Here is a 23,398-nt window from a genome sequence, read left to right as displayed (position 1 = left end):
CATGGGATGGGATTTTTTTTCTCTTGCCTCAGATTTTGGTTCGGTATTGGCTTGGTGAGACCAAGCCTATGACTTGACCTCTCAAGTTTTGGCTAAAGCATTGAACTGACAAATTCACGCTTTGCCATAACTTTTAGAGGGTCTTCTCGATCAAATTCTTTTTACAAAACAAAAACTCATTAGAGTTCTCACTTTCTTGATTTCATAAATATAAATTTTATAGTGTTATAATTTTATTTACTATTTTTGCATTATTTTTTAATCAAAGATTATACCTAAATGTAAACTAGCGAGGTTCACTAAAACTTTAATAACTTTTTTATTTTATGTCAACCTACATGCAAATTTTTTTTTTGAAAGAAGTGAAATTTTGATCAAATTATGGTGTCCATACACAAGAGGTTTTAAAATTTACATTTATAGACAATTAAAAATTAATAACAAAAACATTATTCAATTAAAAACTAAGGAAAATTATTATCATCAACCTTTGGTGTGTTAGGTAACTTCCATTGAAAGGATTTACAAAAAAATTATTTATTTGTGTCAAGTTATATTGTATGTACAAAAGTGTGGTATGGTCCTGAAATAGGCATTTTGAAAAAGTGGTTTTTAAAGATCCATACCAAAAAAAACTACCGTATGGGTATACAAATAGGCTACATATTCAAAAAGTAGATTCCAAGCAATATAATTTTTATTTCTAATTTTTTTTAATATTCAATGTCTAAATGTCTAAAGTTTTGACATCAATTCACGAGAAATTTTAAAATAGGAAAAACACTTCCTTTGTTTGTCCAAAAATGAGACCCAACTTCTTGCACTTACCCAAGTTTTCGGTTATAATTTTTCTTCTATACTCTTTTTCAAGATATTTGGTCAAGATTATTTTTCATCTAAATTAGAGTTCCTTTGAGACAACCTTGTCTCACAAATTATAGTCATGTCTTGTTTTGTAAACCTAGAAAATAATCACACCAATAATTTTGGTGAAATCATAAAAACTATTGCAAATTAGCATGAGTTATAAAGAGATTGAGAAATTTATGCAGAAAGTTGTTTGAAATCTAGATTGGTTGATTCATTGTGAATATTCTTTCAATTAGACAAACTCAAAAATAATATCTATATTTGATTTTTCTTCGTTATATATATATATATATATATATATATATATATATATATATATATATATATATATATATAATTTATTATATGTTGTTAAGTGTTTTAGTTAGGCATCTATAATTGTTCACTAATTTAGTTTAATTTTCAATCATTTTGTTTCTATTCTTATAGATTTTTATGTATTTTTTTAAAGAAAATTTTGAAATGGTCCAAATATATGTGTACACATAACTGAAATGTCCACATTGGAAAATGCATCCCAAGATTCAAAAAAATTGATATTTTACACAAGTCCTCTAATAATTGAAAGATCATTGGATTAAATTAATTTGTGGAAGCGGCATTGCATTATAGATTGGAGTCCCTAGTATTTTTATTTTTCTTTAGTTTTTACTATAAGCATGATAAGTCATGGAAGGCCTCATTTTAAAAATAAAAAAACTAAAAAAAATTCTTTAAAAAAATGTATTTTTAGTGTCGACCAAAGCGTTTCCCATGCCTACTAGTGCAAAGAAAGAAGTCAAGGTGAAAATCCTTTGGGATTTGTATGCATTTTCTAAAGATGGGAATCAAAGGTCGTAAGTGGAAAAAGATGTTTGCTATTGATTTGAAGGATTTATTTGTTGTAGGGGAGCTCTTCTATGGCATCTCGATTCTATTGACTTTAACTAATGTTTAAATAAAATTTTATATTAGAAGTAATGTTTTAAGGTTCATTTCTTAGATCACAAGGAGTTACAAGAAAAATTTATATTATATTATTGACAATACGATATAAAATATTTACCACTTATCACTAATTTGAAATAAAACATGATAAACATTCAAATTAAGAATAATTCTTAATTATTATGAGACTTTAAATAAATCAACATTTAAGATCATACTTTCTTACCCATATTATATCATACAAAGAACATCCATCTAACACAATTCTTCTGTCTACGGTCTTCTTTCCATATAATTTGTGATTGTTTATTATTAATAATTGATATATACAACTAATATCTATCAATAACCCTCTACAAAAGAACTAGTACTACACCTACCTTTCTCCTAATAAGCTATTGCAGGTTAAAATAATTTGAGGTTCTTCTACAAATTGGTTAGATAGGAAAAAAAAACAATGTTCAAGTAAGTGTAGAAATTTTGAGCTTATATACATATACACACACACACACATATATATATATAAAATTTTAGAACATGACAGTATAATACAATACAAAACTATTTCATATGTATCACAATAAAGGAGGTAGTAAAGATAATTGAAAAAATGATCTAGATATCTAACTAGAAGTATATTAATTTAGTACAAAGACTAGATAAATAATACAGGCTTAAGCTACTAGTAGTGTTTATTATTTAATAAATACATATTATACTTTTAATAAATTTGAATAGAATTCAGATAAATTGTCAAAATTTAGGATTTCATCTTTTTATGCCTTGGATTATTTTAGTGCAAGGATTTCATTCATATGTAATTAAATAAGAAAGAGTTATGTTACACATTATTTTGTATTTGTCCCTTAAAAATCTATAGTAGTCTTCAAGTAAAGAATTATAGTTTTGGGGGGTAGGAAAATAAGAAGAGACTTGATTTAAAATTTGAATCATTAACCTAGAGAAATTAATCTACATTTTCAAGAAGGATAGAGGATCAACAAGAGAGGAGTATTTTCTTAATTTGCCATTGAGAAATTTAACAAGAAAAGAAACTACAATTGAGAGGTTTCATCCACTATGTTTATATTAAACTATCTCATTTCAAATGACAAAAAGTATTGGAAGGAGGAATGCAAGAAGGGATGTTGGTTCTTTATGTGTGAACCTTGGGCTCTATTTGAAATACCCAATTTTTTTCGATTCTACAAACTATAAAGGGATTTTACAAACAAAACTCAACATGAATGACAAGATTAAAATATGTCTTTAGTTTACTCATGGAATGTAAGGCCTAAATTCTATTTTTCCATCCATACTCTAACTTCCCCTTTCTTGAGGTATTTTTCTCACATCCCAATTAGATCCTAGGCTCCAAACATAGCCTAGAGTATTATTTTACGAATATCATTTTTTTTTCTTTTTACTTTCCCTTTTACAAACAAACACTTGAACATTCAACACTCTTTCTTAGTGGGCCCTACATTCCAACATGAACTTCGAACCTTATGTTTTAGTTCCTTGATCCCAATCTCATCATCTATTCAATCTATCTACATATTTGATCATAAGTCCTATAACATGCTTGGAATTAAATACCTTAGACAATAATATCCTATTCCCTTTTAGAGTTTTACCCCTACCAATTATCTAATTTTCATCATTTTTGATAAAGTTTGTTCCAAGAGGGACATGGCACATAAAACTTGAGGTTTTAGTTCAAATTTTTGATCCACCCCTCAACCTTATAACTTAAATTTGATCTTAGATTTCCAAGTGAACATTCTCTCTTATGGCTTAGAACCTACTATTATGGTTTTCAATTATTGAATATTTCAAATATAGTCCTAAGCTTAGCCTATGTATTTCAAAGTTCCTTTTTCAACTATGAAAAAATTAAACTATCAAATTAAATTTTAAATATTAAATATTTTAAACTTGCATTATTGAAAAATTAAATATTTTAAACTATCAAATGCATTTTACCTATTTAAAGCCAAAATTCTCAAGACACACCCAACATCACAATTTTTGGGTTCCTTTTGAAATGTGACCATTGCAAAAAAACTAGTATTAAACTACATATTTTAAGCATACATTTGATCATAATTTGATATATATCAATGGTATATTTTCTTCCACCTAGCCACACTTACTGTAATTGAGTTCACCTAGGTCCCAATAATGAATGTTTATATTTTCTTCCATCCTCGATGTTTGTTACAACAAAATTAAGACATGGGCTAGATGCTATTTTTTTGTATAGGTAATTGGTTGAAGCCTAGATTATTATTGTTAAGAGTAATTATTATTGTGTTAATTTCAAGTAGATTTGAACCCAAGACCTCCCTGATGAGGGACTCACAATTTACCCATGTGTTGTAAGCTCTTTCCTATGGGCTAGATGTTATTATAATAACACTAGTTAGGGATTTATTTTATAGTTAATAAGGGAATATTATCTTATCATTTTTTAAAATTGGCTCAATGCATTTAATATTTATATTTATATTGATCTGAGTATGAGTATCATAAAAAGGTAGTGAAAGAGAATTGAATTAGATGCAACAAAAAAAAAGAATACAAAAAGGGAAATTTAGCTCAATTTCTTATAAACAATATGATTGAGTTAAATAAAATTTGTATTTGGTATAATGGGTATAATAAGAACTTTTAGGTAACTCGTAGGTTATAGCATATGAATTTTAGAAGCTTTATTGGGAAAAAGGGAACAACTTTGAAGATAATGGCTTATGAAACTCATATTTATTTTCACCATTTAAAAAATGATATAGAGACTTCCTTAGGTTGTGAATTTGTAACTACAATCCAATTGTCCCAAAAAATATTCTTGAGAACATTTTGAAGAGTTGGGCCAAATGCTACAAAATTCTCTATTAAAGCATGTCTCAATTCTTTTTCAAGATCAAATTATTTCATTTTAGGCTTCAAAATAAGCTTTTAGTGTTTTTTATAAACTTCTTGAATATTGTTTTTGCTTTATTTAAAGATCTTTTATGTAACTATAATAGTAATTTAATAATTATCTTCACCTTATTTTGTTGAAATAATCAACAATTTGTATGGTCGTGTGGCATTATTGCCCAATGTAGAGAAAACAAGGAAGCTATCAAAACTAACAAAAAGAGTAATTCTTAGATTAATAGATAGAATTATATGATCTTATACTCTTTTATAATTCATCCTAGTTGTATTCCTTCTTATTATTTGTTGAACCTTATCAGAGTCATAAAGATAATCATTATAAGTGATTAATGTATAACAAATGAACCTAGTGATCCAAACAAAAGTCTTGTGACCCCTTGAAAAAAGAAGAATATTTTTTAATATTTCCAAGAATTCAATATTAGGTAGACAAAGAGAACTAAGGATCAAAGTTATAAAAGTTGCTAAAATTGGATCTATAAAACTAGCATTCATGCCAGTGCTAATTTTACATTAACACTAACCAATCAAATCAAAAAATTTAAAAGATTATATGAAATTTCAAATGTTTATATCTTTTTCTAATTTTTCATTATTTTATAAATCACATTTTTCATTCATTCTATTGGTCCATACTATTTTTGGTGGGGGAGAAAATTAATTTTCTTCAACAAAATTACAAATATTTTCTAACAACTTCATCATGCATTAATTGCAACTTTATCTTTTCCACATTTGTGACAAGTTGATAAGATTTCTTTTTTCAATTATTTTATCTTCCACCTCACACAACATGTCTAATCAGTATTAATTATCACAATCTATTTTTCTTAGCAAGTTTAAATATAGAGTTAAATATTTTTAATCTTTTATTTTACATATATTTATTATTAGTTTTACATTGATGTTTATTTTTTACTATTTGATATGACTTGTTTCTAAAACTTCATGTAATGCATAAGTTAGATTATATATATATATATATATATATTTCAATATGTTATATCTTTATATTTGAATTTCTAATTTTTTTAAAGTTTTCTTTTTTAATAAAAGTAGTTAAATTATTACTATTGTTTTACTTTTATAAAAATTAATTAAACAATGCTATTTTTTAATTATATTTTATAATAGTGTTTGTAATATGTATAATTGATAAGTGTTACAATTTATAAACTATAACATTTATTATTATTAATATTTTTTATTTAAACAATTTATCATTTAGTTTAAATATATTTAGAACTTAAAAATATATTTTAATATTTAATTAATAATTATATTTTATATTTAAAAAAATACTAAATGAAATAATGATAAAAAAAAATAATTCAATTCTAAAATTTATATAAATTTTTATTAAGTTTTTATAAACTATGTATTAAAATTAAATAGTTATATTCTAGTTCTCATTTATAGAAATGTGAATTTTAATATAAAAATTAAATTCTTAGTTTCATTAATTAAAATATAATATATTTTAATTTTTAATTATAACCATGATTTTATTTTAACTATTTGTTTTATTAAGAAAAATAATTATATTCAATTCTCTCTCTCACACACACACACAACTTATGTTGATATCACTATATCTTACTATTGTCTCTCTCTTTCTCTTCCTCCTCTATATTATTTATCCTTTTTTCCTTTGCATATAGGTTTATGTTGTTATTGTTCTATATTGCTATTTATCTCTATCCTAGGTTTTGTCCAGTGCTAATGATTAAAAATAGTTTGCATTTCATTTGATAATCAAGATGAGAATAATACATAGTTGGGGAAGTTTTTCCAACTACTAATGGTTTTCTAGTAGCATGCATGGTATGCTTAAACATATAATGTGATACTCCAAATGCTTCATCACTTCCTCAAGTTCTATAATTCAAATATTGGTATGGATATCTTTCCTCATTGCACATATTTTAAGTTGTCGATGTAGAAGGTGCAAATTTGTCTAAAGCATTTGTATTGATCATAGTATGATATTAAGTACTTAGTGCCATGCTGGGGTCTTTGGCTTCTTATTCTTGAGCTTAAATGCCCAAAGATATAATAATATAACACAAGAACTTAACAACAAAATATGAGCCATCCTATTAGATCACAAGTACATTTCTAGGATGAGAATTTAATAACAAAATATGAGCCATCCTATCAGATCACAGGTGCATTTCTAGGAAAAAATTAATGCATTCACAATGTTAATTTAGAACTATTTAACCTTATTCTCACTCATATACACCTCTACAAGCATTATGCGTTAGGCATGAACTATCACGCATTGTGTCTCTTTTTGAATAGTGATAACAATAATATTTATCTAAATTAGAAATACTGACCTTATCATCATGAAAAAAACCTCATTGGAAACCCTTATTTTGGACAGATAGTCCAAATTATTATTATTATTATTAAATATAGAAGTTAAACACACAACTTTTCAAAACTCTCCACTACATTTTATTTAAATATGTATATTTTTTATAATGACATAGCTATCTCGGCATGCAGATTATGATGTCTAGATCTGCTAAAGGTTACATCAGAAACAGAATATATTTGAGTGGGCCAATTTCTAGGATGATTTTAGTACAGACAAGAAAGTCCTGCCAACGGCGAGTTGTATGCCACAATTTGCTTCCTTACAAGCAGGCCAAACGTCATATAAAACTAAAACTAATCAGGAGTCTTCACATCGCAGAAAGATTAACTATTCCCTCAAAAAAACCTATTCACCTCCTTGCACTTAACTAGAATATTTTCCACCAGTGTAAGTAATCGATGTTGTTGTTATTATTATTATTATGAAATACTACTCACCATGTTGAAAGCTACACTATAATGTAGTGTTTCATTTTCAAGACATATACATATTGCCCAGTTAGTTTCACATTTACTAGCTCTGCTAATTTGTTAAAGGTGAATCGCTACAATAAAGCTAGTTTGCTAAAGTGATGCATTTAACTGTTAATAACGTCGACGTCGTTTATACATGCAACCGCTATTGCGTGGGCATTTCGCTTTAGATGTAAGCATCCCCCTCTTAGTATAAATTCAGGCTTGCTTAATCAAAGATATATTAATAATATAAATTATACAAAATTATTTATCGTACGTTTAAAAAGTTAGAATATTTTAAATAATCATCAAGAATATTACTATTTTAAATTATAAATAAAAATTCTAATAATTCATTTAAATTTAATCATAATGTAAAAAATTTAGTGATGGAAAATTAAAATGGCAAGATTGTTTCATATGTATGATTAAGTTTTTTGAATTGTGATTGATACAAGAATATAAGACTGAAGTAATATTTTTACATCAACCATAATCCTAAAAATTTAATCATAACCAAACCTATGGAATAACCTTATCATTTTAATTTTATAATCAAGTTCATTAGTTTGATCTATTGAAAATGAAAAGTAATGATGCTAACCTTAACATGTAAGAAACTTCTATAATTATTATCATAATTGCGAGTTATTATAAATAGAAAAATGATTGTACTTCTATTTATACACATCATTCTAAATTTATCTTATTCAAACAAAATTAAAGGATAGAAAATTGGTGAAATTAAAAATGATTGATGTTGATATTGGATAACCACTAGACTAACAATTAACAAAAATTATAAATTCAAAATCTCACATCTAACTTTCAAACAAAAACTTGATGTATGCCAATTTAAGAACAAACAAATAATAATTAAAACAATAATTCAATGATAAGATAAGAGATATCATATCAATTCTAATATCTAACAAAATTTAGCATCGCTTTCAAATTTTTAGAAATTATTACAAATATAAAATAATAATTAAAACAATAATTCAATGATAAGATAAGAAATAACATATCAATTCTAATATCTAACAAAATTTAGCATCGCTTTCAAATTTTTGAAAATTATCACAAATATAAAATAATAATTCTCATTGATCTTTTAATATGAAAAATGATGATAAATTGACATTTAAAAAATACAAAATAATGACTTGTTGACTAAATATAGGTAGTGATCATTTTAGAAATTTTCCTTAAAGATAGGAGCACTCAAAGTAAGTAGCACTAAGAAATATCACAAATATAAAATAATAATTAAAACAATAATTCAATGATAAGATAAGAGATAACATATCAATTCTAATATCTAACAAAATTTAGCATCGCTTTCAATTTTTTAGAAATTATCACAAATATAAAATAATAATTCTCATTGATCTTTTAATATGAAAAATGATGATAAATTGCATTTAAAAAATACAAAATAATGACTTGTTGACTAAATATAGGTAGTGATCATTTTAGAAATTGTCCTTAAAGAAAGGAGCACTCAAAGTAAGGAGCACTAAGAAATATCACACATACAGATTTAAGGGATACTGTTTTCCCTCCACAATAAGTAAATTCAACATTGGCATCATCTGATCTCAACAGAACCTGGGGACAATTAAACATGAAAATCGGTGTCAATACTTATCATCCTTCACAAGGATTGAGAACCAGTTTAATTGGTCAGAATATTGTGTATCATGTCGTCAACATCACGCATGGACGAGCCTTTGTCAATTCCATCTCCACGGTCCATTACTGCTCTTCTGGCAGCATCTCTCATGGCCGCTGCTCTTTCTCTCAGTCGCCTGCCTCTCTCTTCCGACATCAACATCTTCACCGTCCTCTCCACCTTCTCCTTCCCCAATTCTCCCTCACTTCCTCTGCACATCTCCACACACACGCCGACCTCCTCTAGAAGCTTCGAATTGAAGTATTGCTCGACTACGATGGGCCATCCAATCATGGGAACTCCCTGGCTCAGACTCTCCAATGTCGAATTCCACCAACAGTGACTCAAAAATCCTCCCGTCAAAGGATGGGACAAAATCACACGCTGGGGCGCCCATTTCTTAATAACCAGTCCCTGATTCTTGGCCCCCATTCGCTCTTCCAATCCATCCGGAAGAAACTCTAAGGAAAACTCTGCAGTCAATGGCACCCCAAGGGGGGGCCGTGATGTAGAGGCTAGTGGAATGTAACGATTCCTTCATAGTTTAATAACTTCTTTCCTTCTTTGTTTGATAGAAACTTTCCCCTTCTCCAATCACTGATCACTGTTGGACCCATTCCGCTCTATAGACCTATCAAAGGTCAACTCCGAACACTTTAGACTCCACTAGACTCCACATACTAATGTCTATACTGCTGGAAATCTTCCTCTCATGCAACAATGCATATTTGATCATATGTATTATGACTGTCCTCGGAATACTATTGCTTCAACTTCTTCCAAAGACCTATCCACTAGAGTCAATATCAATGGACCCACTATTCCTTATCACAAATTAGGATTCTCTAAAGATCCCCGTACAATATCTAATCCTTTCACAAAACTCCCTTAACACATTCATGCGAAAATTCATCACAAACCGCCATGTCACTGCCCCTTAGATAGACCCGACAACAGTCATTCATAACTTTTGAACTAGACTTTATTTTCTCAATCCAACCGTTGATATTTGGTACAATTTGTCTCTCTCCAACATATCCAAAATTTGGCAAGATCCAACTGTTAACTTTGGAGAAATGACCCTCGCACTGAACTGCAATTTACTGAGACAAGTATTTCTTCCTCCTGTGACTATCCAGTCACTTCTCTACCCTCCAACATGACCAACCTCTCTTATTCTCTTGCAAATGGGGTTCATTCCTTCATAATCATTGTTAGAAAATTATATTACAAGTGTGGATCCATCCCCAAGAAACAATATGTACAAAAGGGGATGGATCTCATGAATCCATGACTGGCATTAAAACAAAAATTAGAGAGTTCTACAGAACAGTCAATCTTAATGATTGAATCTGGTATTAAAAATCACTTGGAACTAGATCTAATGGAATTTAAAAAAATCATTACACATCTATCTCCAAATCAATAGGTCAATACAGCATCAAAAGACTTCAAATTTGTAAGAAAGCAACTATTATTAATTCCAATATGGACACAGTCTGTACAATCTAAAACTCCAACTTCCACCACTGTACCCTCATGACTTTTGAGGCTTACATATACTTAAAATAACTCCCTTAACCGATCCAAAGTAGTTGGATCCTCTAACAAAGCAACTAATCCTTATTTGACCATTACTTTTCAAATATTTAAATTTTAAAACTTATTTAAATAACTTTCTAGACTTTAGGACTTCAAAGTTTTTCCATGACTTTGTCAGGGCGCCCTGCACCATACTCCCAAGGATCAAATCAATCCAAGTCCCTTGGATTGGGAGTTTCTTCCATTTCCTCCAATCTCTGTCCACTTCTTTTTAAGGACCTACAACAAAAGAGTATCCCATGTTCATGTGTTCCATGCCCTTGAAATCAAACATTATGTGGTCATGCCAAGCATTAAATCTGTTAGTCTTCATGTTTGTATTCCCATAGATGTGTGCAAAAGCAGAACTTGCATGGTAAACACTATCAAACTCCGACAATCCTGTCACAATAGTGTTAGAAACAAAAATAAACAAGGTTTTCTTATGCACCAAAACATATGTTTGCCAAATTGCTCCCTCCATTAGATTCACTACTTCATCCTTCTCCTCACGCACTCCTTGTGAGATTTTTTTCCTTGTAGAGAAATATGATTCCAAGGTCTCCCCATGACCATCCTCTTGCCCCTATCCTAGGCACTCTTCCACTACACCACCCTTCATTTTCCATTCTTCAACTATGGCATCCAACTCATCCCAAAAATCTGTCTTTTTATCAAGTCCTTGTAGACTTGCTACTCCACCATCTTCAACACAATGTTTTACCTCACAATCATCCTCTAGAACCTTTATCTCAGTAGGTTCCCTTAGCAACTTCCTCTTCTCAATCAGCCTCTTAATGGGCCAAACAATCTTTCTTGTCATCTTCATGTGCCAACTTGTGGCATTCTTCACCATCTCTGTTTCCAAGAGTCTGAACTCTTCATCCCTTAAGGTCCCTGTCATCCTTGAGACCTTCTTCAATTCATCTTCCCTATGCCATCCTTCTTGGTACTCAAACATGTCATCTATGGCTTGTTTAATAGCCCTATCTTCTCTATTTTTAACAGCAGCATATAAGGGACACATGACTATCCCAACTTGGATATCTCCACCCATACATTCACTCATTACCCTAACATCTTCTACAATCTTCACCTCTATCCCTATCTTTTCGTCTTTTTGAGCCTCTCCTGTTTGTGGCTCACCTATCACCATTTTCACTGTCCTATCATCTTCATACCCTGATTGCTCTTGGTTCACCTTCATAGGCTTCTCTGCTTGCTTTCTTGGCTCTTCACATGAACCTTTCTCATCCACTACTCTCTCCTCCAGGATCTTTATTGGATCTACAACTCCTTGTGCCTTATCATAGGCCTGATGTACCAAATCAATTGCTATCTTGTTGTCCACCTTGTCTTCTTCTTGTTCCCTTTGTCCTAGGAACCCCACTCTTTCAAACAAAAAATTTGTTGGCATCCTCCATGATGCTGCTTCTTCTTCCAAAGATCTCAGTATAACTTGACTTCCACCATGCTTGAAGGTGTAACTATTCAATGCCCCATCATATAATGTATGCTTCTCTGCTTGACATGACCTCCCAAGGATCAAATGGCATCCTACCAATGGAATAACATCACATAAAACAGAATCCTCATAAGTTCTAATGCTGAAAGGAACATATACTTTCCTTCTAACCTCAACTTGGTGTCTATCATGCAATCCTTGTACCATGTAAGGTCTTCTATGCACTAGTTGTTGTAGGTTCAACTTCTCAACCATCTCAATTGAAACAAAATTGAAAAATGAGCCACTGGAAATGACCATTTTGCAAACCTTACCCATACATCTGCATTGTGTTCTGAATTGTGAGTATCCATGAGTCTCAAAATCTGTAGTCATGATGGCTTCAACTTATTTTACCCTTCAATCCGGCTTCCTCTACAAACTAAGATCCATCCAACTTTCAATCACCACCTTGGAATACTCTTAAAGGATAATTCAACTTCAAGGTTCAACAAGGGATTCTAAGTCTTCAAAACCTTAGTTTGCCTTCTACTCTTCTCCCAAAGAATCTTCTGTACTCTGATACCAATCTGATGCAGAGGCTAGTGGAATGTTATGATTCCTTCATAGTTTAATAACTTCTTTCCTTCTTTGTTTGATAAAAAACTTTCCCCTTCTCCAATTACTAATCACTTTTGGACCCACTCCGCTCTATAGACCTATCAAAGGTCAACTCCGAACACTTTAGACTCCACATACTAATGTCTAAATTGTTGGAAATCTTCCTCTAATGCAACAATGCATATTTGATCATATGTATTGTGACTGTCCTCGGAATACTATTGCTTCAACTTCTTCCAAAGACCTATCCACTAGGGTCAATATCAATGGACCCACTATTCCTTATCACAAATTAGGATTCTCTAAAAATCCCCGTACAACATCTAATCCTTTCACAAAACTCCCTTAACACATTCATGAGAAAATTCATCACAAACTGCCATGTCACTGCCCCTTAGATAGACCCGACAATAGTCATTCATAACTTTTGAACTAGACTTTATTTGCTCAATCAAACCATTGATATTTGGTACAATTTGTCTCTCTCCAACATATCCAAAATTTGGCAAGATCCAACAGTTAACTTTGGAGAAATGACCCCCGCACTAAACTGCAATTTACTGAGACAAGTATTCCTTTCTCCTGTGACTGTCCAGTCACTTCTCTACCCTCCAACATGACCAACCTCTCTTATTCTCCTGCAAATGGGGTTCATTCCTTCATAATCTTTGTTAGGAAATTATATTACAAGTGTGGATCCATCCCCAAGAAACAATATGTACAAAAGGGGATGGATCTCATGAATACATGACTGGCACTAAAACAAAAATTAGAGATTTCTACAGAACAGTCAATCTTAATGATTGAATTAGTATTAAAAATCACTTGGAACTAGATCTAATGGAATTAAAAAAAATCATTACACATCTATCTCCAAATCAATAGGTCAATACAGCATCAAAAGACTTCAAATTTGTAAGAAAGCAACTATTATTAATTCCAATATGGACACAGTTTGTACAATCTAAAATTCCAACTTCACCACTGTACCCTCATGCCTTTTGAGACTTACATATACTTAAAATAACTCCCTTAACCGATCCAAAGTAGTTGGATCCTCTAACAAAACAACTAATCCTTATTTGACCATTACTTTTTAAATATTTAAATTTTAAAACTTATTTAAATAACTTTCTAGACTTTAGGACTTAATGTTTTTCCATGACTTTGTCAGGGTGCCCTGCACCAGGCCGGACTACCCAGATGAAGGGCTGCCCGCTTGATTCCAAACCAAGTGCCAACTCTTTCATATTCGACGCAGAGATCGTGTTCTGCGAGCCGAAGGAAACGTAGATCACACTACGAACTTTCTGAGAATTGAGCCACCGCAAGCAGGAAACCGCATCGGTGGTTGCATCCTTACCTTGCAATAACTCATCAGACATAACATGGGATTCAGTGGAAGAGAGAAACTCTTGAGGAAGGAGAGGGCCAACCGCCCAGACAGGCCTGCCGGTGGATATTCTGAGATGTTCCAAATATCCATTCTCGAGCTGTTGGAAGGAGTTGCATATAAATCCCCAGCTGCGCATATTGCGGGGTAACTGGCGAGCCTGAAACAAGCTCCAGGGATCCGTTCGTGTCGCCATTTTTATATTAGTGGGAAGCTGAGATCGGTGCAGCGAAACGTGAGGCAGATCTGGGAGGGCGAACTCTTCCGAGTGGGTCTTTGTGTGGGGCAGATGATTCCAAATAGAGTAGTAAAGCAAGGTGCCATAGACGCCGCAGGTGAGGAAGAAGATTCTGGGTATTCCAAACGTGTCTGCGACGTCTTGGGTCCAGCCGAGGAACATGTCGCTGATGATGCAGAGAGGGGCGCAGCCATCTTCTTCCGAGATCTTACGGATCAGATCTTCGAAATGGGGCTGCAAATGCTCTGCGGCTTCCATGAAAGTGACGAACTGCGAATAAGGCAGCGAATCTCAGTTCTCAGTACGCGGTGGTAAGCCATGATCGGCACTGGAGAAAGGGAGCTCCGCCAGGCGAATGTCAAGAGAGGGGTCAGATTGAATGGTGGGTGCTAAGGCGTGAATGTTGAGTGGGGTGTTGACGATGGTGATGGTGAATCCGGTTCGAGAGGCGAGGAGTTTGGAGAGGTGAAGGAAGGGAATGATGTGGCCCTGCGCCATGAATGGAAACATCACCACATGACGCCTTTGGATGTTCTCGCCCCATGGAATTCTGGAATCAGATGCAGATGGAGGGGCCATTGTAGATTGGATTGCACTGAGCGGCTGAAAGGTGATTACTCTGCTTTGCGAATCCTTTCCGGGCACAGAATCAAACGGCACTGGTAATGTGGTCCTCGTTTCGTCAAGGATGAACTTTTTGTGGCATTGAATGTATACAATTAATCATTTTGGGTCGGCACATGACGCACCCAAGTACGTGAGTAAAAATATTCCTACAGGACAACTGTCAACATTTTATATGTCGGCCAAAAGCCTTTATGGATTAAATTCGTTGCAAATGCGACAAATATGACGTTCTAGATGATGGTTAAAGTTATAGTTAGGTTGGGGGTTACGCTTGTGAATATATTTTAGCTAGGATATTTATTTCGTCCATCTTATTTTTCCCATTTGTCTCTTTTTCTACTCTTATTAGTTCCATAAATATATGCTAAAAAGAAATCTTTATTTGACTTTAAATATGTCTTCAGCATATCCATTGCACCCTAAGATGCGATTGTTAGTTTTGTTTTGTTTAAAATAATATCTTAATAACTAGGTAAGAACCTACAATACAATGGTAAATTGTGAGCTTCATATTAGGGAGGTCAAGGAATTGAATCTACATGAACTTAATAATTAATAACAATTAATCGCAATACATAATGATAATTAATCTTAACTTCAACCACTTACCAATTAAAAAAATGAATCCCTTTATAACTTAGATATTTTTATTTTAATAAATTGATATAAGTATTGTTTTCTTCTACTTTTATCCATCAACATACACTTTACAAATATTTTAAAATTCAAAAAATTAATATTTTATAGTATTATTGGCTGATAGGCTTTTCCTATGAGGTTGCTTGCAACTAGAATTTGATTCATGCTGAAAAATCATTATCGGCAAATGGTTTCAGACTATACAATCTTAATTATGTTGAATGATTAAAAGTATATTTCTTTTTTACCACAATCTATCATCAGGGAATGATTTGAATAAAGATTTAGTTTACTAAATCTTTCATCATTTATGTTAAAACTTGTTATCATGTTCAATTCGAATTCTAATGCCCCTAGAATGATTTGAACTAAATCTTTCCTATCATTTACGGTCCATTTTTTACGTTTGCCGATAGACTTTCCCTTTAGAGTTAGCTCCAGCCAGAAATCGACTCACATCGAAAAACTCTCGACTGAAATGATTTCAGATTAATATATTTTTGTCTAATCTCGTGGATTTGATCAAATATTAAAAAGTGTATTATATTTTACAACTCCTTTGATAAAGAGTTGGTGATTAATGATAGGGAGGGCTCGAGGTGAAAAGCTGGGAAATTGATTGAAAGGAACATGCCAATAAAGTGATAGAGAGCGACATGAAATACTGACGCATTCGATGATCTGCAGAAGAGATATCTTGCGCGTTGCAGATCGTCATAATCAATTCATTTCGTCGGTAAGATAGTTTTCCACCATAGTTCAAATTGCATATTTAGAGTTTCATAGGCGCTTGGGTTGGATATTAATTGAAACCATGACTTGCGTTTAGATGAGAATTAAAGGTCGCACGCTAGAATATTTGGCCATGAATCGCTCTATATTGTGGATTCTCCTCTCACAAATCAAAAAGTGCACATTTGCTGGTATATTGTGGATTCTCCTTTCAAATATTTTTATTTTTCTTGACATGCCAACTCCACGTTCAAGCACTCTTCAGAGCTTCAATGAAGTTTTCTCAATTGGTGTGGGTTTTTTGGTATGTTGCATCTGTGCCCACTTCCCACCATGAACATCGCACATTTTTACAGATTTTGAATTGGACTCTCCAAACTTATTCATCACAGTGGGTGATTTGTGTCCTGTGTATACACAACACCATTGGAAGACTAGTTCCTCTGTGAAGACTATATGTGCGCTCGTTTTATCTCTTGAAATAGTTCCTCTGTGAAGACTATAATGTGCTAGAAATTTTCTCACCCTGTGGGCAGGTAAGTTTATGGTAATTTTCTTGTTGTTTGTACATTTCTGAAAATTCTTCAATACTTCCAAACTCTTTCCGTCCCCAATTATATTGATTTGATCTTTGGAGATGAGAAAATTCCCTATCTTGTGAATAGAGGTCTTCAAATGTTCATTACTTGCCTTATTCTGATTTACAATTCCTGATTTTATGTGTGTGGTTGAGGTCAAATTGAGAATTAAACTCTGTATTTTTTGACCATTATGATTCATGTCGTTAAAACTATGTATGCCAAAATGTGATTGTTACTATTAATCCCATGGAATAGCTTACCAGTTGTTTATTATTACTATATCGGTAATGGAATTTAGTGCTCTTCCTATAGAAAGAGAATTTTATCTAGACTAAAAATGTTCATTACTTGCCTCATTCTTGATTTATAACTCCCAATTTCATGTTCATTTTCTTATTTGGAATGTGTATGAACTGATGTAGTATTTTAGTGCTTCTTTGAATGAATTCTATCAGGCGGAAAATGAAGATAAATTTTTATTTTCTATCCCTGGCGATAAAATTTAACACGCTGACTTTATTTTCAACTTGTTAGCAGATAGGTTTCCCCTTTGGAATTTGTCACATCTCACCCTAGAACCTTTTTTTTTCTTGCTTATGTGGCTATGTCGAGTTGGTCAAAATTAAGACTTAATTAAAAGTTAAATGAAAGTTAATGTTTTAAATTTCTAATTGAAATGAATTATGATGATGGATACGTATGAAATATTACATTCAATGATGATGTTATTTGATGTAATCATGATGTGATGTTCATAGTTCTGATTCAATTAATGTTATTCTTAAAAGATGATGCAAACAAGTTGTTAATAATGATCGATACTGACTCCTTGTTATGGTTGTGAGTGTTTGAGTGGCAGATTGGAGGCCACGGATTCAGGGCAATAGTCAAGAACCAAACTATAAGAGCAACGTTTCAGACAAGCATAAAACTATTTAGGTTCTTCCTTATGTCTTTCCTTGCCTACGACTTACAATTGCAGGTGTATTCATACGAAATGAACTGCTTTATGTTTGAAAATACGTAAATATAAACTCTGTTTTCACATTCTTGATGATCTTCTAAAAAAATGCAATCTTTAGTGTCATATTTTACTGATTAAAAAGAAAGGAGGTATTAAAAATCTCTTAAATTGTACCAGTAAATTAAAAACTAAATTGGGGTTTTAGAGCAACCATTTGAGTCATAACAATGGCAGCGAATCTGAGAAAAGAACTGAAATACCTTAAAAATTTATACTGCTTCTTGTTCTTTTTCTGTGTGTTTTTCTTTTATACATTAGATCAGACCAATGGTATGATGGCGCCACCTAGACTGAACTAGAAACCTTCAATGTGTTAGATTGATGTGATAACCAACTACACTATGTGATACATTTAGATCAAATCTTTCCTTAATTATGGAAGTTTTTGTTAAGAATGGATTGACCCCTGATGTTTGTTGTACATTCCAAAAACATTACACTGGAACTGGAATGTTAGGAGTAGACGCGTTTTACATTTTTCTAAGTACATTGTTATTGACTGGAAAATGTTAGTACCCCTCTAAATGTTACTTAATAGGATAAACCAGAGGTATTAATCCATAAATCAAGAAGTCATGATGTCAGCAACTCTGTAGGGTCTCCTCAATATCCACATAGCTAGGTTATGTTTTATTTTAATATGCTGAACTTCCTTTTATTCGGTTGCATTACTGAGGCACAACACAACTTGAAAGCTAGAGGATTAATCTTACAACAGTGAATGCGTGTTTGAAACTTGTTTTTTTTTCTCAGATCATTACCACATTTAGGGTAAGTGATAAAGTTGGAATCTTTATAACCTTTGAACATTACTCCCACCATTACAGTTTAGACTATCCTTGGTCTATGAGTAACTAGAATTTTATGTAAAACATCAACCAACTTACTAATAGCATGAGCCTACTAATTCCTAATTCCTTAAACAATGCACTTGGAAATGTTGTTTTCAACTCTTACATATTGAATAGATGAATAATCAGTATAACGTAGTATTTTGAATGAATCAGTACTTTTAAATTGACTGAACCATGTAACCATAGAAGTCTGAAGTGTATAGAGTTTTCCAGTAGTATTGTGAATGGCTAACATTGAGCGATAATTTTGAATTTATATGTAAACTTGATGGTAGCATTAACAAGTATATCCCCTCATGTCGGGTGTAATGTAGCGATTTATGGTACAAATAGGTGGATATCTTCATGTTTAGTTTCCCTATCTGCCAGTATTGTAGAATGGTTGCATTCTATTTTTGTTTCTTCTACAGGTAAATCTGGGTTGAAAGTGCTTGGCCAAGCCATTTTCTTATTCCAAATATTGCATATGTGACACATGGTTATGCCTATTTGGTATTATTTTTTTGCATATGTGTAGATATGTAGTTATTTATTTCCCAGCTACATTCCATGTTTAGACTATTAGGCACATGGATGCAATGTAGAAATGTTACATGGTCGCACCAGATACATCTGATCCATCTTGTTCCGAGAAGCTAGGCTTCTCGTGCCAGGGTCAAGGAACTCTTCATGTCAGGAAGAGTCCCGAGGGAGTACTTCACTCCGTGGTTGGCAAGGTTAAAGCACCTGGGCCACACTTCCGTCTCAGGAAGCAAGTGGGAGACGTCCTACATCTTTTGGAGACTGGAACCACTGGAGAACTCATTGGAAAGTCATCTCAGTTTGATTGCCCAGCTCGCCATTTGAGATGTACTTATTATCAACAGTGTAACTCATTTATGTTTAGCTGTTAAGTTGATGCTCATTTGAAAGAGAAACTTGTAACTATGCATGTAGATCAGCAAGTTGTAATTACTTGTATCTGTTTAAATGTTGTAAGCTGGATCAGCAGAACTATACTGATATATGACGTGATATGAATAAATGTAAGAAAATTTATGATGATCAAATTAATGATTATTATTATCTTTGTAACGAATAGTTTGACGTTTTACCTTTTTCATGTTATTAATTTCTTTTCCGCACTTTTCGGTTGAAGATGATGATGTGGCATAGTTAGTCTAAACTGTTTCTTTACATATGGTATCAAAGAATGGTTTAAATCTAGGCCCTTTGGGCTACTATGCTAATTGTGCCTATGTTTTGACAGGTGTTTTGAGATATTACCATGGCCATAAGATCTAAACGGAAAGTTGGGTCGAGTAGTAGTGCATGGGTTGAAGAACCTAACGAGAGGTTGGATCAAATTATGGAACTATTAACCCAACAGGGGGCTTTGTTACAACAACAAAGTCAACGGATGGACAAACTAGAGCAAGGGGCTCGAGGTAGACAAGCCGAAGAAAAGGCCAGGAAGCGTGAGGAGGATCAACACTCTGAAGCCTTAAGTAAGCAGGAAGAGGAGCTAAGGAAGAAACATGAAGATGAGCAGATGGCTGAAGCTCTTAGGAGGTCTGAAATAGAGCAGAAAGCGTAAGCTAACCATCAAAGTTCTCTCCTTAATTCTGATAGGATTCAGATAGTTGCTGATTTGAGCAAAGATCTCAAGAAGGTAACTCCACCCACGTTCCATGGAAGAGCTTCTAGAGAAGATGCAAAGGCTTGGATTACTAGCATGGAGAAGTACTTTCTAGTGCAAAACTACATTGGGAAATCTAGAGCAGTATGGGCCACCTATCAGCTAATGGGTGAAGCAGTCAACTGGTGGGAGAATGTTATGGCTAAAAAGAAATTCCAACATGGAGAGGTAACTTGGGAGGAATTATTGCAGTTGTTTCACAAATGATGGTTACCTCAGCTTTATTATGACAAGAAAACAATAGAATTCTATAAGTTAGTACAAGGGAACATGAATGTTACTCAATATCATGAGCGATTTTGACATTTGGTGAAATATGTTCCACAGTATCAGCACGATGAACTCTTTAGAATGCGGAAGTTTGTAATGGGCTTGCGACCTAAAGTTTATAGTGAGGTTGAGATGTAGGAGCCTAAAACCATGGACTTTGCATTGTGTAAAGCCCTTAAGCAAGAGCAGAGGTTGAAGGATGCTTCATCCTATAAATCCTTCAACCAAAACTATAAGAGGAAGTTTCAGGATAGCAGGACATATCAGGATAACAAAGGGTATCGAGATGATGGAGCAAAAGGAAAGGAAAAGAAACAACAAATCAGGAACATGAAAGACAAAGGACACGAGAATTTTGACAGGAATAAAGAAAATTGGAACAGCAATCAAAATTTTAGAAATGGTGGTGGCAGGAATGGAAACAACCGAGGAGGTCAAAATAGAAGAATGCCTAGGGGAAGCTGCTACATATGTGGAGGAAACCATTATGCTGCTAAGTGTTCACAGCAAATTTATAAGAAAGACTTTCCTTAGCAACACCGTATCCATGCAGCAATGGATCACTGATAGGCAGATTATCAGGCCACTCCCATTCAGATGACTAATACACTTTTCGGTTACCCTATTTCTATCTTAATAGATACTGGTGCTATTGAATGTTTTTTAGATCCTAAAATATTAACCAAGATACCTGTTAGGGCTAGTTTTATGGCAGAACCATGGATTCTAGAGTATGGTAATAGGGCTGAACGCAGGGTAGAGCAATGCTTATCTTGCAGCAAGTTGGAACTTTCTAGTTTCTGAACTGAGGTCAACTTGAATGTAGTGCCTCTATGCTCATATGATGTCATCTTAGGTATTAATTGGTTAAGAGAGGATAAGGTCTTGGTGGACTATTGAGATAAGGTAATTAGATGTCTTGATGACTCAGGTCATTCCTTGACACTAAATGGTGTCAAACGACCTTTGGAACTGAGGCAAATTTTAGCAATGCAGTTGAGGAATACCAAAAGGAAGGGGTGTCAGTTATACATTGCCCATATTAAAAATCTGGATGAGACTCCACCTCAAATAGAGGATCATCCTATTTTACAAGAGTTTAGAGATGTATTTCCAGATGATTTGCCTGAATTACCCCCTAAAAGGGAGTTTGATTTCTCAATAGATCTCATACCAGGAGCAGAACCTCAATCAAAGGTTCCTTACTGCATGACATCTACAGAAATGTATGAATTGAACATTCAGTTACAAGAACTTTTAGATAAAGGATTCATACACCCTAGTGTATCACCGTGGGGAGCTCCTATAATTTTTTTCAAGAAGAAGGATGGTAACTTAAGGTTGTGCATAGATTATCGTATGTTGAACAAACTGACCATAAAGAATCGGTACTCACTACCCAGGATTGATGAACTCTTTGATTAAATGAAAGGGGCAATCGTATTCTCCAAGATTGATTTGCGATCTGGGTATCACCAACTCTAAATCCGAGAGGAAGACATACCTAAGACTACATTCAGAACAAGATATGGCCATTATGAGTTTTTAGTCTTACCTTTTGGACTAACAAATGCACTAGCTTCTTTTATGAACCTGATGAATAGCATTTTTAGAGATTGTCTTGATAAATTCGTGGAGATATTTATTGATGACATATTAATATACTCCAAGAATTTGGAAGAGCATGAAGAACACTTGCGGATAGTGTTGCAATGATTAAGAGACAAGAAACTTTATGGGAAACTCTCTAAGTGTTCCTTTTATCAAAAGGAGATCCATTATTTGGGACACATTTTGTCAGCCAAAGGCATCGCCGTGGACCCTGCAAATATCAAAGCCATCCTTCAATGGCCAACTCTGCAGAATGTCAGTGAAGTTAGGAGTTTTATGGGACTTGCAGGATATTATAGGAAATTTGTTGAAGGTTTTTCCTGCATAGCAGCACCAATTACATCTCTTCAGCGTAAGAGAAAGTGGTTTGTGTGGACGGAAGCATGTGAGAAAGCCTTTCAGTTACTCAAGGAAAAACTTACTCCAGCGCCTATTTTGATTATTCGAGACCTAAATGGATATTTTGTTGTCACCACCGATGCCTCAGGGGATGGACTTGGGGGTCTTCTGATGCAAGATGGTAAAGTTGTGGCTTACAAATCCAGGAAACTCAAATCTCATGAAGTAAACTATGCTCCTCATGATTTAGAGTTGGCTGCAATAGTTCATGCCTTGTATATGTGGCGACACTACCTATTGGGAAGGCCATTTGAGCTAAAGACTAATCATATTGGGTTGAGGTACATTTTCACTCAACCAAATCTAAATGCTTGACAAAGACGATGGCTCAAATTCCTCAGTGAATATGATTTCAGCATCGAGTATATAAAGGGTAAAAAAAACAAAGTAGTAGATGCACTTAGCCATAGAAGACATATTGTTGCTATCTCTACATCTTGAACACAC

At 33.2% G+C, this 23,398-nt stretch overlaps 1 pseudogene; it reads right to left on the bottom strand.

The window, feature by feature from the left end:
• Positions 1–9,241: 9,241 nt before the first annotated feature.
• LOC149577843 (UDP-glycosyltransferase 92A1-like) lies at positions 9,242–15,231 on the bottom strand (annotated as a pseudogene).
• Between the last annotated feature and the right edge of the window lie 8,167 nt (positions 15,232–23,398).

Source organism: Cupressus sempervirens, chromosome 1 (genome assembly GCF_028749045.1).
Source record: "Cupressus sempervirens isolate cs-2001-9-10 chromosome 1, ASM2874904v1, whole genome shotgun sequence".
NCBI classification, from domain to species: domain Eukaryota; kingdom Viridiplantae; phylum Streptophyta; class Pinopsida; order Cupressales; family Cupressaceae; genus Cupressus; species Cupressus sempervirens.
Note: the sequence above shows the minus strand (reverse complement) of the source record. Positions and strands in the feature narration are given on the sequence as shown.